We start from the raw sequence: 16,279 nt of genomic DNA on the forward strand, positions 1-16,279 counted from the left end.
TATTTATTTATGTATTTTTTGGTACTGGGGATCTAACTCAGGTCCTTCCACTTGCCATGCAGGCGGTAGAACCACTGAGCTAAATCCCCGGCCTGATTAGGAGTTTATTTTAAAATGATCATTCTTCTTAATTTCCCAAAAAGATCGAGTGATCTCAAACGTGCCTTCGCCTCACTGTCCAGAGCAGCCCGCCAAATCCAAGAAAGACTTGCTGCATTCCGAGTCTCCCAGTCCCTCCCTTCTCAAAGTTGTGCTTGCTGTGACTGCATCATCCTCTTGTGAGCATTTTCTCACGTTCTTCCTCAGAAGTAAGGTTTTATAGATCTACATGATATTGTGTCATTTAGTCAGAATCATGTCACTGATTCAGTTCTTACTTTGGGACTTGTAAGTGATTCGTTCCATACGTAATCCTGGGATGAAGGTCTCATTACAAAAATTTTTAGAAATGCCTATTTTCTTAGGATATATTATATGAAGAGAAAATTACTGAGTCAAAGAACAGTTATTTTTAATTCGCTTGACTTTTTTTTTTTTTTTGGTACCGGGGATCGAACTCGGGTCCTTGCTCTTGCGCAGCAGGAGGCGAAGCCACTGAGCTAAATCCCTGGCCCCCCCCAATTTTTTTTTTTTTTTGGTACTGGAGATCAAACTTGGGACCTTGCGCTTATGAGGCAGGCACCTGAACCACTGAGCTAAATCCCTGGACCTCACTTGACTTTTTGAAAGAGAAAAATAATTCAAGTAAAAAACACATTGAATTGAGCTTGCAGTGTAGGTAGAAAATTTTATTGAACTGTGCTGTAGTAGAACAGTGATCAAATAAATACTTCTTTTTCTTCAACAAGGTCTCACTATGTTGTTCAAACTAGTCTTGCCCCTCTGGGCTCAGGCAGTTCTTCTGCCTCAGCCTCCTGAATAGCTAGAACCAGGCACATGCCATCACACCCAGCTTTCTTTCTCTTTTTTGGTACCAGGGATCAAACTTGGGAGCTTTCGCTTGTGAGGCATGCAGCGGAACCACTGAGCTAAATCCCCAGCCCCCTATTTTTCTTAATACCATAAAGATGGATAGATTTTGTATAGGTTTAGAGTAATTTATGAAAACTCAGAAGGCTGGGCCAGGGATTTAGCTCAGTGGTTCCACCACCTGCCTCGCAAGTGCAAGGTCCCGAGTTTGATCCCTGGTACCAAAAAAAAAAAAAACTCAGAAGGTTTACTCATAAATGTTTTGTATCAACAAGTAAAATTTTTAAATTGCCAGTTAATTTTGGCATTAACATTAATACTTATCTTAATGACATATTAAATATGTGAACCATATTTTAAAATACTTGAAATGGCTGGGGATTTAGCTCAGTGGTTCCGTCACCTGCCTCGAAAGTGCAAGGTCCTGAGTTCGGTCCCTAGTACCAAAAAAAATAAAAAACTTGAAATAACTGAAAGACCAACAATCTTTAGCATGCATAAATAGGAGAACTATTCTTTACTGGGGAAAGTGAAATCATAAAAGGTTTCGTCAGCAGGTGCCCACCTTCCCTCCCAGAAGGGTCGGGGGGAGCAGGGTGTCTGCAGGATGTGGAGGGCCAGCTCCCAAGCTGGTTACCTCTCTGCAGGGGAGGTAGGAGGTGGCATCCTGTCCAAAAGGAATACACAGCCATGGCCGGCCAGCCTGGGTCTGGGTGTCAGCAGTTTAAGAGGATGCCTGGGCTGACAGCTGCTCAGCACCTGTGTTGGGGCCCATGGGAGGTGCAGGTCCACACCAGGAGGAAGGGACCAGGGTCAGCTCTGGGAAGCAGAGTGGTCCTGGCTCCAGGCTGCAGATATTTCCCCAACATCCTGCACCGAGCCCTGCTCCTTGCTCCAGTGTCCCCTCCACCTGCCCCTGTGACTCCTGACACCACACACAGGCACCCCTTCCTGAGAAGAAAATGAACCTGCACAGGAGTGGGCGTCACCATCTGGCCAGAGCTGCAGGAGCCAACAGATGGGAAAATGAAAAATAGATTCAGACTCCAGGGAGTCGGGGGAGGTAGCCCCCCTGGGCCCTGGCCCTCGGATTTCAGTCAGCTGGTCTGAGACAGCCGGGTGGCATCCCTGCCTCCGCTCCCCCTCCCTAGGTGGCCTTGAGCAGAAGATTTCACCTTGCTAAGACACAGCACTTCATCTGTCAAATATTAGCAAAAACACTTTCTTCTTCTAAGGTGACTGAGAGGCTCAAAATTGCAGGAGAAGCAGGTGGCTCCATGGCCAGTCTGCTCCAAAGGGGCTGCGTCTGCTGTTGTGGTGGGTGGGTGGCCCTCAGAGGGGGCCCTCTGAGACATTCCCCTGCTTACCAAAGGCTAGGTTAGCAGAAACTGAGTGTGGACTGAGGCAGATGCTCCTGGATTTGTGAGGTTGCATCCCCATAGATACAATGGAAATTGGAAAGGTTGGAAGCCAAAAATGTATTTCCTAAACTACACACAGAAAGTTAAATATCCCATGGTTTCTCTTATAGGAGAAACTTGAAATATACTTTAATTAACGACTAAAATAAAAGAGAGATTGTAGGAAACAGGGAGGTAGACCTTTTGGAGAAGAGGAAGAGGATCGGGGGAAGGGGGAATAAAAAGGTGAAAAACGGTCAGAAATTATCTATATCTATGTCTGCCTATTCGCCAAAACTGTTATGTACTACAAGCATATACTAGTTAAAAATGCATTTCCTACACCTAACCAACATCACAGCTCAGCCTAGCCTGCTTGAAATGTGCCCAGAACACTCACGCTGGCCTGGAGCTGGGCAAAACCACCCACCACATAGCCTATTGTATAATGAAGTGTTGAAAATCTCACCTAATCTATGGAGGGCTGCACTGAATGTAAGAAGCAGGGCTGGTTAATCTGAAGCCAACCATCTGATCTAAGTCTAGGACCATCTGTGGGTGGGAAGTTTGGCCGTTTTCAAAGCCCTGACACCTGCTCCTATGTACAGGGTGCTGCTCCAGGTGCCCACCGGGCTTCCTCGGGAGCCCATGCTGAACCTCTCCACCTGTCCCCTGACCTCTGACCCTGAATGACCCTGAATCCGAAGGCACTTGCCAGTGAGTCCGGAAACACATGCAGTCTCCTGCCACCTGCCTTGGGGATCTCTGGGGAAGTAGAAGTCACAGATCCCTCCATTGAGGAATCAGCTAGGAAGAGTCCAGGCTGCACAGGAGGGGTGTGATATAATACTTGTGCCACTGAAAATGAAAAGTCTCATTAATAAGGAAAGTCATCCCCTGTCCTCACTCCAACTGTTTTTTAAGTTTTCGTACACAAAGAAGGGTTTTGCGGCCCTGAAATCTTTTGCACTCCTCCTTAAAAAGTCCTTGGGAAGGATGACTCAGGGTGTCCTGTGGCAGGAAGGACAGTCTTGTTTACCCTTTGCTCTTACAGCACTATCAACACAAAAGTCTGATGCCAGAAGAGCTCCCCAACTAAGCAAGCAGTCCATCCTGTAGCAGCAGGCACCAGCTGGCACTCTCTAATCCAGAGCAGTCTGACACTATGTATCAGTCACAAAATACCTGTCACTCACAGCTTGTAGGAGGAGAGGTTTATTTTGCCTCAGATTTTAAGTGGATTCAGTACATGGTTGGTTGACTCCAAGGCAGAATTGGCATGGTGGGAGGGCCTGGCAGAGGAAACTGCTCACCTCATGGCAGCCAGGAAGTAGGGCGGAGCCAGGGACAAAAGTACACCCTTCCGGGCCATGCACCCAGTGACTGGCATCTTCCGATCAGGTCCACCTCAGAACACATGAGACTTCGGGGATACATTTTAGATCTAAGCCATAACATTGTGCTCCTGAACCCCCAAAAGTCTCACGTTCATCTCCTTATACAAAGTACCTTTAGTCCGTCTCTAAGAGTCACCAAAGTCTTAAGAGTTTCAGAAATTGCTAAAAAGTCCAAGTCTAAAATCTCCCCTGAAACTCAAGGCAAACTCTTAGCTCTGAGCCCCTGTGGAAAAAAAAAAAGTTAAATACTTCCAATAGGCAATGGAACAGGGTAAATGCTTCCTTTCCAAAGTGGAGGAACAGGGGAATAGAAAGGAATCAGACAACAGAAGGCAAAAAATCAGCAGGGAAAACTTAGAGTCTTGTAGCTCTATGTCCAGCACCCAGGGCAGGTTATCGTGAGCTGTGAATTCTCTAGGGCTTGGGCAGCCCTCCCCTACAGACTTGCTGCTTGCAGCCCTCATGGTCCCTTTCTTGGGCTGCCTCTACTTACTGCCTGCAATTTTCCTCATCAGATGTTCCACATTCCTGGCACCCTAACTTCCTGATGTGTCTACTGCACCTTTGCTTCACTCTCACAGATTCATGCATCATCCTCTTTGGGCGCATTGTCTGGCCTCCCAGGCCTTCCACTGAAATCTGGGTGGGAGCCCCCAGGACCCCTCAATTCTTACATTTAAAAAGATGATGAATTGAGCTAAATGCAAATTAGATACTTACAGCTATAGAAAGACAACATAAGACAGAAAAAAGGCAAGGCACAGAGTGAGGGAAGAAAGCGCAATGCAAAAGAGGACTAATGTCAAATGTATAAATTCTTCGTTAGGGTTCCCTGGAGGAACAGAATCAGTAGAAAATACAAGTGTAACTATGCAAGGGGATTAATTAGGTGGCTCACAGGATCAAAGGGGGAGAGTCCCCAGTGGCCGTCTATGTGCCAGAAAATCTGGCAGCTGCTCAGCCCAAGAAGATGGAAGCTGCAGAACAAGAGGGATCAGGATATGACATCAGTCCAAGATCCGAGGTTGCAGGCCTGGGGTCTCACTGTAGAGTCACTGCACTGGAGGCTGAAGAAACTGGAGACTGAAGAAACTGGAGACTGATGTCCAAAGACAACAGAGCAAAGAATGCATCCACTCAGGAAGACTGGAGCTCTTTTAGAAGCAGCCACACTTCTCTCTTCTTTCCCTCTTTATCCCATTCAGGCTGCAAGCCCATTGGTTGGTGCCACCCACATCTGGGGTAGGTCTCCCCACTCAGTTTGCTGGCCTACCTGTCAATCACCCAGACATACTCAGAACTCTGCTTTACAACTCTGCCTGGTGATTGTTGCCCCAATCAAGTTGACAAACCACAGCTAACAGTCACATATGTGCATTTAATTTATATATTCATATTTAATTTATATGTATGCATGTATGAATTGGATTAATCTTATTTAAATATAGTGTATGTACTTTATGTATATTAGTATACATTTAATATATTTGCTAATATATATTTTTTATATGCATATATATTTGACAATCTGTAGATAAATGACAAGCAAACTAGTAAAGACAAAAAACAGGATGTTCACAAAAGGCTATATTCTACTGGCCAATGCATCTATGAAACAGCATTCTACTTCAATGGCAACACAGAGAAACACAATCAGCAACCACTGTGAGATCGCATTCCATACTCAGAAGGCCAACAAAATGAAAAAGACAGACAAAATAAGTATTAGCAAAGATGTGAGGAATTTAAGACACTCATACACTGCTAGGGGTGTAAGTTGGCACAACCACTTTGCGTGTCTACTAAAGCATCCATGCACTCTCTGCCCAGGCAGGGCCACTCCCAGGGGTGTACCCTGTAGAAAGATGCATAAATACATGCACAAAACACACATCTCAGAGCGTCCCAGCAGCAGCACCTATGATCACCACAGCTGTGATAGCACAGATGAGTCAGTTTCGCAGGACTCACGCCATGGGCTAGCATGCAGCAGTGCAGATGGATGACATCCCAGCAACACCTCAAGATGCATGAATCACGGACACATCAGGTAGCACTAATTTTGGCTGCAGAAAGACAGGACAAGGGCTGTCTCAGGGAGGGAGATGACTGGAGGTGTCCTTTGGTGATGTCTGTTTCCGGGGCTGGACCCACTGGTGACCTTGTGAAATGTGCTGAGCTCTGAGCTTAGGATATGCATATTTCTCTGTATGCGTGTTATATGGCAATTAAACTTAGTACAGTGCAAAGGTAAAGTCCACTTACTCAGATATTTGCTTGTTCAAAATTCTCCTTTTTTCACAATTAGTGTAAATTAGGAGGCGGGAAAAGGGGAGATTGGTACATGAGGCAAAGAGAAACAGGAAACAATAGAAATCAGCATGTTCAGTGACTGCAGTGAAACCATCTGAGACCCAGGAAGAAAAGGAAGCAAGGCTAGACCCCTAGTTATTATTGTGATCAATTAAGTTTCTGTGATTAGAGTTGGGAATGTCTCATTCTCATTATGTTTTGCATTTGGGCCATGAAATCTCCCTTCCAGGACACAGGATGGGAAGTAAATTGGAATTATTTTTAGTTCTCATAACAGTTCTAACCTCAAACAGAACAAAATGTCAAGTGTAATGATTCTTCCAAGCACTAAGTTAGAAATCAATTTTTAACTCATTCACTGTGTCAGAGCAGGGTCAGCAAGACAGCTATGAGCACACTTTCTAATTTTCTGTACAAACTCTACCAGTCTTTTTCCTGAAAAATTAACTTCATCTATGAGAAAAAAACTCTCCCTAAGAATAAATTGAGAAATTAAAGTGTAAGTAATGTCACAAATTTATATTGATTCTTCTAGAGAAAAAGAAAAAACTGGATTGCTTAAATGAAGGAAAAAGTGTGACGTTAGGGCTCATGGAAGGAATTTCAGAATACCTTTGTGACCTTGAAGGTAGGGAAGGACTTCTTCAACAAAAATTCTAAGTCAAAAGCTTAAAGGCCCACATGTGCCCCCTCACACACATATGCACTTAACTGCACCGACATAAGAGTTTCCGTTTGATGGAGAATATCATAAGTCAAGTCACAGAAGACAGAGAAATGGAGGAGGATATCATAATGCTGCAAACTGGTCATTAAAAAGAAGTCTTCTGGGCCCGGGATTATTTAGCTCAGTGGTTCCACCACCTGCCTCACAAGCCCAAGGTCCCCAGTTCGATCCCTGGTACCAGAAAAAGGTCTTTTTTAGTTGAAGAAAAAAAGAAGAAGAAAGAGGAGGAGGAGGAGGAAGAGGAAGAAGAAGAGGAAGAAGGAGGAGGAGGAGGAGGAGGAGTCCTGTAAGCCAATGAGAAAAAGATGGTAATCCCCAAAGAAAACAAAAATGGGTAGAGTCTGAACAGGCACATTTGCAGAGCAGGGAACCCAATAGCTGAATAAATCAATGCACAAGCAGCTGAGCACTGAAGAAACACCAATGCACACATTCTGAGGTCACTGTGCATCATCTTAGTTGGTGAAGCTAGATGTTTGGGACTGCAGAGTGCTGGTAGCCTGTGGGGAGGTGGGAACCCCAAGTGATGCTGATGGAGGGGTGGCAGGGCTGTCACTCACAGCCTTCTCGGGCCTGCTTGACCCATACACTCAGTGGCTGCAGGGACCCTCCTGAGTGTGGAAAGCTGGATGCTATGCTCACCTCCCCTCCCCATGGTAGAACTCTACACCCTGCCTTTGTTGCATAACTCTGATTCCACTGTAGTACAGGGCCTTCTCCACTTGTCCAACAGCTGGTTCTGGCCAATGGAATGTGAACAGGACGATGTAGAGGTCTTAAACCAGCATGTGCATTTTGTCTTCCTTTCATGAACTCAGAAACTCAAGCAAAAAGCCATGGCAACTGGTTTCAGGATGTCCCCAAATCCGGGGCAAAACCCTGCACTGCCAGGCACAGCCACTTGGGGGCACTCACAGCCAGCAAAGTCCACAAGGCTGGGGACTAGAACTTGCATTTTTACTCCTTGTGGATTTAAACCGTGAAAATTGTTTTTCCTTTAGAAGCACCTTCTTTGTTTGGGTGGTACTACCTTCACTTAGTGTCTGGTGCTGAGCCTCTGGTTGAGTTGTACTGTGACTGTAAAATACACACGGATTAAGTGGCCACCTGATGTCCTGAGACTGGTTTCATGTGGAAACAACAATGTTTGGTGAGCAAAGCATTATTAGAATCAGCCCCATCTGCTTCTGCGTCTCTAATGCAGCAATCTGGGTGCTGAGTTGTGCTGTCAGTGTGGCTGGTGCTGACCCCAGCAGGAACCCTGAGCTTTGTCTTGTCCCCTTGTCCCTGGGCTCTGGTCCCAGGATTATCTCCTTCACAGGTGATGGAGCAGGAACACACAGTCATTGAGGCCACACACAGACAAGAGATGCTGGGCTAGGGAGGGCAGGGTGCATGCATGGTGGACTGTGAGCATCTTGGGGGCATCTCCTACGGGGCTCTGAGCCAGGCTTCCCATGTAGGGACTGGATGTATGGGGTGACACTGGCCATATGGGGCAAGCCTGCAGGGCCCAGAAGGCACCTGACCTGTGCTGCTGCTCCCCAGCCTCTCAGGGCTCATCTTCTTCCAGGAGGTGGAGATGGGGACTCGGGAGCCCCCAGGCTGGGTGCTTCCCAAACTGGAGGACCCCAGGGCATTTGCATGTGGAGACTGTGCCTCTCAGGAGCACCTCACTAGACATTAAAACAGAGACCCCCCAAAGAAACAAGAGACCTATTGTTTATAAAATAGCTATGTGAAGTCACCACATGAAAAATAATTGTATTTTCCAAAACAAGGAAATCACTGAGAAGGACAGAGCTGCTGCACCTCCTCGCAGGCCTCACCAACTCTCAGAGCTCTGTGCCCCACATTTGTCCCTGCTCACATTTCCCACAGCCCTGGAAGGCTCTGAAGCAAGCTGGGCATGGCGGCTCATGCCTGTAATCCCAACATTCTGGGAGGCTGATGCAGGAAGATCCCAAGTTTGAGCTCAACCTGGGCAATGGAGCAACTTAGTAAGACTGTGTCTCAGAATAAAAAAATAAAGGGCTAGGGATGTAGCTCAGTGTGAAGGACCTGGGTTCAATCTCCAGTGCCACAGGAACAAAACAAAAGCAGAGAGACAGATCCCCTGTGTGTGTGTGTGTGTGTGTGTGTGTGTGCGTGTGTGTGTGTGTGTGTGTGAGAGAGAGAGAGAGAGAGAGAGAGAGAGAGAGAGAACTGGCTTCCATGTGGAGGAGCTGCAAGTCTGAGGTCCACAGGGCAGGCTGGTGGGCTGGGCCCCGGGTGCAGAATGGGCCAGGCTGGAGTCTGGAGGGCATGCTGGGCTGCAGGATCCTCTTGCTGGAGAGACTGGCTCGCTCTTTCTTTCTTTCTTTCTTTCTTTCTTTCTTTCTTTCTTTCTTTCTTTCTTTTTTGTACCAGGGATCGAACTCAGGTCCTTGCACTTGCGCAGCAGGCCGGGAAACCATTGAGCTAAATCCCCAGCCCTGAGATTGCCTCTTTCTTGAGGCCTTCACCTGATTAGACGAGGTCCCCCACCTCAGGAAGGATGACTTGCTGTTCATCTGGTGATCTGCATCTCCTTATTTAAACATCAATTTCATCTTCACTGTAATGGGTCCAATTCTGTACTCACCATGAGTGCTTTGGTTTACAAACACAGTAGCCAAGAGTACATCATTAAACAATATAAACGAAAAACTACATTCTTTATTAGAGGGTGTCACTATTTGTTCAGGCTTCTGTCTGAGGATTGGGAAATGGTTTCAGAAGTTAGTTAGCTGTTGCCTGTGTCCTCCAACATTGAAGAAAAGGTCAGATGCTGCCTAGAACCCAGGGTTGGTAAAAGCACTTCATCAACGACAGCCAACAGGAAGCCAGCTCCATGAGGGGGAAGCTAGAGCTGCCTGGGAAACTGAGACAGTTCTAAGACACAGTCCTTTCAGCACCGAGCTCTGGGCAGACTTTCTGGACATGCTGCTTGCCACAGGTTTCAAATACGTCATCTCCAGCCTGGCGTCGGGTGTAAGCCTGCGATCCCAGCACTCTGGGGGCTGAAGCAGGATGATCACAGACCAAGCTCATTGTAGGCAATTTAGCCACTCAGCAAAACCCTGTCTCAAAATAAAAGGGGCCAAGATCTAGCTCATTAGGAAAAAATTAAGTCACCTCACTGACTCTTTGTCACAACGTTGGAAGCGGGAAACTTCAGAATTCTCACATGAGCAGCTTGGACTCAGAAAGAGGTAGGGAGAAAAGTGTAAGTCCCCAAACCTTCTCCAGCCTTCTTCCCCAGACACAACACAGGACTGCTGCGTGCACATGTGGGAGGGAGCATCACTGTCTCCATGGCCTGACCCAAGCCAGCTTTAATTGAGGCATCACCATAGCAACCTCATCACCATGGTAACCGGAAACTGGTCTAATCAGTCATCTTTATGGTACAACACAGCAAGAAGGAACTGGAGATCATCAGGTACCAGCATATTTCACACAGAAGCGGGAGTCCACAAAGGCATCCTTGTGTTCACTGCAACTCCTGACGATCAGCAATGCTGACAGAGATGATAAAGTCACTGCCGCTGTCTGAATACTAAACTGTGGGCAGGGCCAGGCAGGCAGCTTGCATTCGAAACCACCAGGGCAGTGCTCTCTCTTATCCTGTGTTATGGACCAGGCAGCAACTGAGCTCAACTGCTGGCAGGTGGAGGTGGCTGAATGGGAGCCAGGCCCGTAGGGTGAGGCCAGGACCCAAGTCCCTGCACAGCCAGACTTGAGTGGCTGCACGGCATGGGCTGTGGGCTCTGCTTCCCCACCACAGCGCAGGAGTGGGGCCTGAGGGGTCTGTGTGAACTGGGCTGTCAGTCACCTCCCTCAGCTTCACACCATCCTTGTGCCACCTCCATGATGGCTCAGTGCTCTGCCACGTCCGCACCCATGAACCAGCTCCTAGAACTCTGCCTCCCATGCACAGGGCACCATCCTGCCTGGGCTCCTCCAGGGCATGGTGCTGGCATGCAAGTGCCTTGGTCATTGCTAGGTTCCATGGGTATTTCCTCCTTGCCCATACACACACACACACACACACACACACACACACACACACACACCACAGGCACACACCACAGACACACATGCATACCATGCAGGTGTAGCCCACCGCTTTCCCTGGTGGGCACTTTCCTGCCTGCCCAAGTGTGCACACAGACACAGTAGGAGGTGGCCCTGATCCCAGAGACCAATGTCTTCCCCTTCCTCAGAGACTGGGACAGGAAGGCCTGGGGGGACAGGCTTGTGTGCTGAGCCTGGGAAGAACCCTAAGTGACCGGGGTGGGGTGGGGGGTTCCTCTGTGCTCACTCGTGATGCTCCCCCAGCTCCGGCACCTTTGGGTCACCATCTCCCACTCCTCCCCTTCATTCCTGGAGAGTGTCACCCTGGTTCCACTCCTGCCGCAGATGTGATGAGCTCTACCTGAGTCTGTCACGATCCTCTTGGAGCCCTCTCTGGCCGTGGGACCTTGGAGTTTGGGTCTCATTACTGAAAAGAAAACGGTGAGTGGAACATACTAAAGAGCTTTAAAAAAAAAGCCCCCAATTTCGTGCAGAACGTACATATTTTCCTCTTCTTACCAGTTCACTAATTCTTTCCTTTATTTACTCAAAAATGTAACTACAGGCTAGGTGGTACCAAACAGCAGGACCTATTACGGTGCACTGAATGAGGAAAGCTCGTTTCCTGTCCCCGAACCCTATCTGTCCACTCTTTCCCTCCGTGGAGACCCTTTGCTCTCCTTCCTGTCTGAGGTCCTCACAGCAGCCTTCAGGGGACACAGAGAGCTCTGGGGCTCCAGAGCAGCCCCATGAGGAGGAGGGAGCCCACAGGCAGAGGGAAGCGGAGCTGGGTGAAGCTGGAAGCTGGACAGCAGGAACTCCCAGAGGCAAGGGGTAGCCCCACAGTCAGGCTCCGTTGGATGGGCTGCTCCTCAGTGGAGAACAACCTTGGGCAGGCCAGCACCTCTAGCTGAGGACAATTGCAAGGAGAGGCCTACGCGGCAGTGAGTGGCCAGCGTGCACTTTCCACGGCCGGTGGGGCACAGCACCCCAGATCCGGTCAGTCCCTCCCTGTGTCCACTTTGGCCACAGACTCGGGAACCCACAAGGAGTAGGAATCTCCGTGGCTTGCAGTTCTGGAAGCTGGAGGGTCAAGACCCAGAGGCCACATCTGGTGAGGCCTCCTTGCTGTGTGATAATTTGAGGGAGTGCAGGCAGAGATGGGGCGAACCGCCCTCTGGTATGGAGCCCACCACCAAGACAGCAGCCTCGACCCACCGGCCAGGGCAGAACCTTGTGACAGGGTCACCTCCTGAATGTCCCATCCTTCACGGCTGCGCTGGCCCGGTTTCCAGTGTGTGGACTCCGGAGACATGTTCCGACCATACCAGCACCAAGATGTCACTTCACCCAAGGGACCAAGCACTGAGGAGACCCCGTCCTAACCTTGGGGTCTTGCATGGTGACCAGGAGGCCTCAGTCCTGGCAGGTTTCGGCACGAGGCCCTTAGGGTGTGAGGCCTTCCCACAAAACCCCTTGCACATAAAGCCCCTCAGCCCCCAGATCACCACCCCCACCCCACAGGAGGAGCCTGGGCCTCGAGGGCCGAGTCGGAACTGCCAGGCCTTGAAGGTGCACCCGTGCTCAGGCAGGGGGTGTGGCTGCAGAGACCTTAACATCTCCAGTGGGTTTGCATGTGATCAGGTGGGAATTGCTATCCCTAGGGAAAACCATGGGAGCTGGTTCAGGCCACAGAGTGACCAGAATGCGAGCAGGACAGGGTTGCCAAGCTGACTTCACCCACCACATAGAAGTTAGATAGGACGGGGTCCGCAGACACACCAGGGGATGCTGCAGCCCATCTTTGCTGAACAATGTCCTTCTTTTCCCAATTCATGGGGACAGGAGAGTGAGTGGTAGAATCGCTCCATTTTAACTTACCATTTATTTTCCCTGGTCATCTTTCCTTAAGTCCCAGTGCCTGTCACAGCTCCTCTGTCTGAGTGGTGGGCATTACCTTCGTGTACAGCAGGCCTTCCCTGAAGAGAGGCTGGTGTGCAGAGCTGGGGCCTGGCTCCCAGGGCAAGCCCAGGCAGGCTCTGTGCGCTGAATACCTGCAAATACAAAGCCATCCTCCAAAACCAGGACAGGCAGAGGGACATCTGTGCACTCAGTGGTCCCCCCGCCCCGCCACCACCCTCCAGGGGACACTGGCTGGGATGGCTGGGGATGTATGAGACATGCAGGTCTGGAGACTGTGGGAACACATGTCCCGGCCTCAGAGTCTGACTGTTCTGTTCCTGAGGGAGATATTGCTTAGTGGTTGAAGTTCAGTCAATATTTACCTCTTGGGTCAGTAAAGCCAATGGTCCCTTCAGCTGACCGTCACGTCTGCTCACTTTGACCTGGGGTCACCTGGGGAGGATGGGGTGTAGTGGAGGGAGGGAGAAGTATGCAGAACGTCATCCTCCTCTGGGCGTTGCAGTCCTGGCGCCTTGTGGAGGCTCCTTCACTGCTGGCATTGGGTGGCTCCATCATCATGTATTTGGAAGCACAGTGGGCCAGGTGCCTGAGGTTTAGGAGAGGCAAGGCCTGGAAAGTGAACATTGCTTCCCATTTGGGTGGATTGCAAGCACTCTCACTGATCCTACCTGGAAATACATATTATATACAAGGTCATGCACTCCACAATGACATCTTGGTTAGTGACAGATCACAGGTATGGCAATGGTCTCATCAGATTGTAATAGAGCTAAAAGTCTTCTATCCCTGTTGACATCATAGCTGGCATGTGTGTGAGTGTACGAAACTCCATAATACTGTGAGCCAATCTTTTATGTCCTTTATTGCTTGGAAGCAAAATTTGGGGGAGGGTTATGACAGTCATCAGACGGCCTTAAAACTGAGACCAAAGAGGCGAGGTCCTGGTTCCCATAGGGGGCCCAGCTGGAGGAGCAGGGATGCCCCAGTCACACTTCCCCAGCTGCTGCAGGAGAGGGGCAGTGCGCTTCGGGACCCAGAGCCACTCAAGGATCAGCGTCTTTAAAGGGTGTAATAAAAATATGGTGACTGTTGCCGCCGAGGACCACCCAATGGAAAGGTAGGCTCGTGAAGACATCACAGAGTGTCCTCATCTACCTTCTTCACCAGATCTGGCACTGTGAGACTTGTGGCTCTTCCCCAAAGACAAAGTGACCATGAAAGGGACACATTTTGAGTCAATTCAGGACATCGAGGCAGCCAGGACAGCGCAATTAAAGACACTCCAGAAGGAGGATTTGCAGAACTGCTTCAGAAAGAATGATGGGATAAGTGTGTTTAAAGCGAAGCAGAGGATTTTGAGGAGGATTCGTGGCAATATGTCTTTTACAGCAATACATTTTAAATATTTAAACACTGTATTTTCCAATCACACCTCTCTAGACATACCCTACATATCCTGTTGGTTCTGCCTCTTGGAGAACTCAATACACCAGGCAACAGCTGACGGTCCAACAGAGGAGGCTGCCAGGGGACCCTGGACTGTGGGGCTCCGGTGGTCGCAAAGGTCAGAGCACCTGGGGTCTGCCGTGGGCGGGCCGCTTGCACCACAGGCTGCAGACGCGGACATGGCAGGTCCGTGCCCAGGGCCTTCCGTGGGCAGGGAGAGGTGCTGGGGAGAAAGCAAACAGGAAACAGCGGCTGGCCGGAACAGCTCCATCTGGCAGGAGGCACTGAGGAGGCGATGGGAACCAGGCTCTCAGTGGAGCCCAGCGAGGGCAAAGGCAGAGATTCTGGGGCCAAGGACCCAAGAGAGGAGAGAGCAGGAGGGGCAGAGGCCACAGCCCCCGGAGGCTGCATGTGGCTCTGCTGTGCCTCCAACAGTCCTGGGGGATGGATCCCAGCAGCTCTGAGGGCGGAGGGTCTGGCTGTGCCCTCCTGGCTGTCTGGAGCAACCCTCAGGTCATCCTCCTGCAATGACTTCCAGGCCACATGGGGTGACCCGGGTGTAAGCAGCAGGTGTGTGGACCGAGTGTACAGAGGAGGTGGGTGTACAGCAACATGCCTGGGCCAGCACCACCCTCTCCTGTGGCGCTGCCAGCCACCCCGGCCCTTGTGGCTCTCTTCCCCAGGCTCCATGCCCACAGCCTGGTGGAGCAGTGTGTGGGTGGAGCAGGGGTGGATTTCACTTCAGGAGCCCTGAATGGCCCTAGACCCTCTCTCCAAGATCCCCAAGAGTCCCCTCTGTGTCCCTTCCTGGGCTGTGCAGACCAGCCCACCTCAGAGCTATTCTTCAGCTTCCTTTCACCAACACACCGTCCACCCAGAGGCCCAGGAAGGAGTCTGATGAGTGGGGCTGATCTGGTTGGAGGATAGAGTGCTGCCCCCTCCACCTGCTGCCCCTTCCACCTGCTGCCCCATCCCCCGCAACCCAGGGCTCAGCTGAGCACCCTCCAAACTCCACATCTGGGGTTCTAAGCAAGGTCTCTGCAGGGGACTGTAATACTGATTATGCCCAAAGCAGGCTGTGAAGAGTTAACCCCACGATTGGCTGGTTTATAGAAGTGAGTCTGGCTGAAGCCTACAAGCCGAGGTCAGAGTAACTCACTCCCAAATTCCGTTTCCACAACTAAACCTTCAGACTAGAAGGACAATGTTCTAATTACAATTATATATTTTGTCTATTCTGTTCCTAATTTGAATGCTTTGTCTTGTCCTGTCTGAGCCTTGTTTACATTAATTTCCATAGCAACCACACGTTGCCTTTACCCCAATTGATTGCCAATAAAATCAGTGCCCAGGACTGGCCAGGGCCTTTGTCGGTTGCACTGGCATTGGGCGTCCTGGCCCCCGCTTTCTCTCTCTTAGTTCCATCTCTTAGTGTATTCTTTTTCTCGGGCCTGCATCACTCACTGGGCAGGTGGGTACTGGAACCTGACTACAGGGGTCTCTACCATCTCTGGATGCCCGTGCTCCCAAGCGCTCTCAGGGGGCCCATAGGGCGCACATGTCCCAACCACATAACTGTCACAAAACGTCTGCCTCTCTCTTCAACCAAAACAACACCCAGCAAATGTTGGACACGTGCGAAGCAGACAGACACCCACAAAGTGTGACAGGAAAGAGATTTGCAAAATGCAAAAGCTGTTAATTCCAGCACTCTGTGAAGCTGAAACAGGAAGATGGAAAGTTCAAGCCCATCCTGGGCAACTTAGAGAGACTCTGTCTCAAAATAAAAAATAAAAAGGGCAGGGGATGGAGCTCAGTATGAAGGACCTGAGTTCAATCCCAAATACTTCAGAAAAAGAAAAGGCAAACAATACCACTCTTCTCAGTAAAGTTTATTTTTGTTTTGGAAAACACAACTGTTATATATTTATATTAAATCTGTAAGGTTTGTTCTTGTTATTTTTAAGTGAATTAATAAATAGTTCTAAACATTCTCAATGTTAGTT

The 16,279-nt window shown here is 49.5% G+C and overlaps 1 long non-coding RNA gene across 3 annotated transcripts; it reads right to left on the minus strand.

Annotated features, from left to right (window-relative positions):
* Positions 1-5,838: 5,838 nt before the first annotated feature.
* Positions 5,839-15,143, minus strand: LOC101722838 (uncharacterized). Of its 3 annotated transcripts, none has more exons than XR_015449955.1 (3): positions 14,274-15,143; positions 13,190-13,436; positions 5,839-12,958 (listed from the first exon to the last, which is right to left on the minus strand). It is a non-coding gene; the product is annotated as an uncharacterized LOC101722838 (long non-coding RNA). The 3 variants fall into 3 exon arrangements; XR_015449953.1 differs by having other exon boundaries at positions 13,190-13,413; positions 14,274-14,961; XR_015449954.1 differs by having other exon boundaries at positions 5,839-11,331; positions 12,786-12,958; positions 13,190-14,841.
* Positions 15,144-16,279: the final 1,136 nt, after the last annotated feature.

The sequence above is a fragment of the Heterocephalus glaber genome, unplaced genomic scaffold (assembly GCF_053883595.1).
Source record: "Heterocephalus glaber isolate CG9 unplaced genomic scaffold, H.glaber_assembly_v1.0 deba00000818, whole genome shotgun sequence".
In the NCBI taxonomy this organism is placed as follows: Eukaryota; Metazoa; Chordata; class Mammalia; order Rodentia; family Bathyergidae; genus Heterocephalus; species Heterocephalus glaber.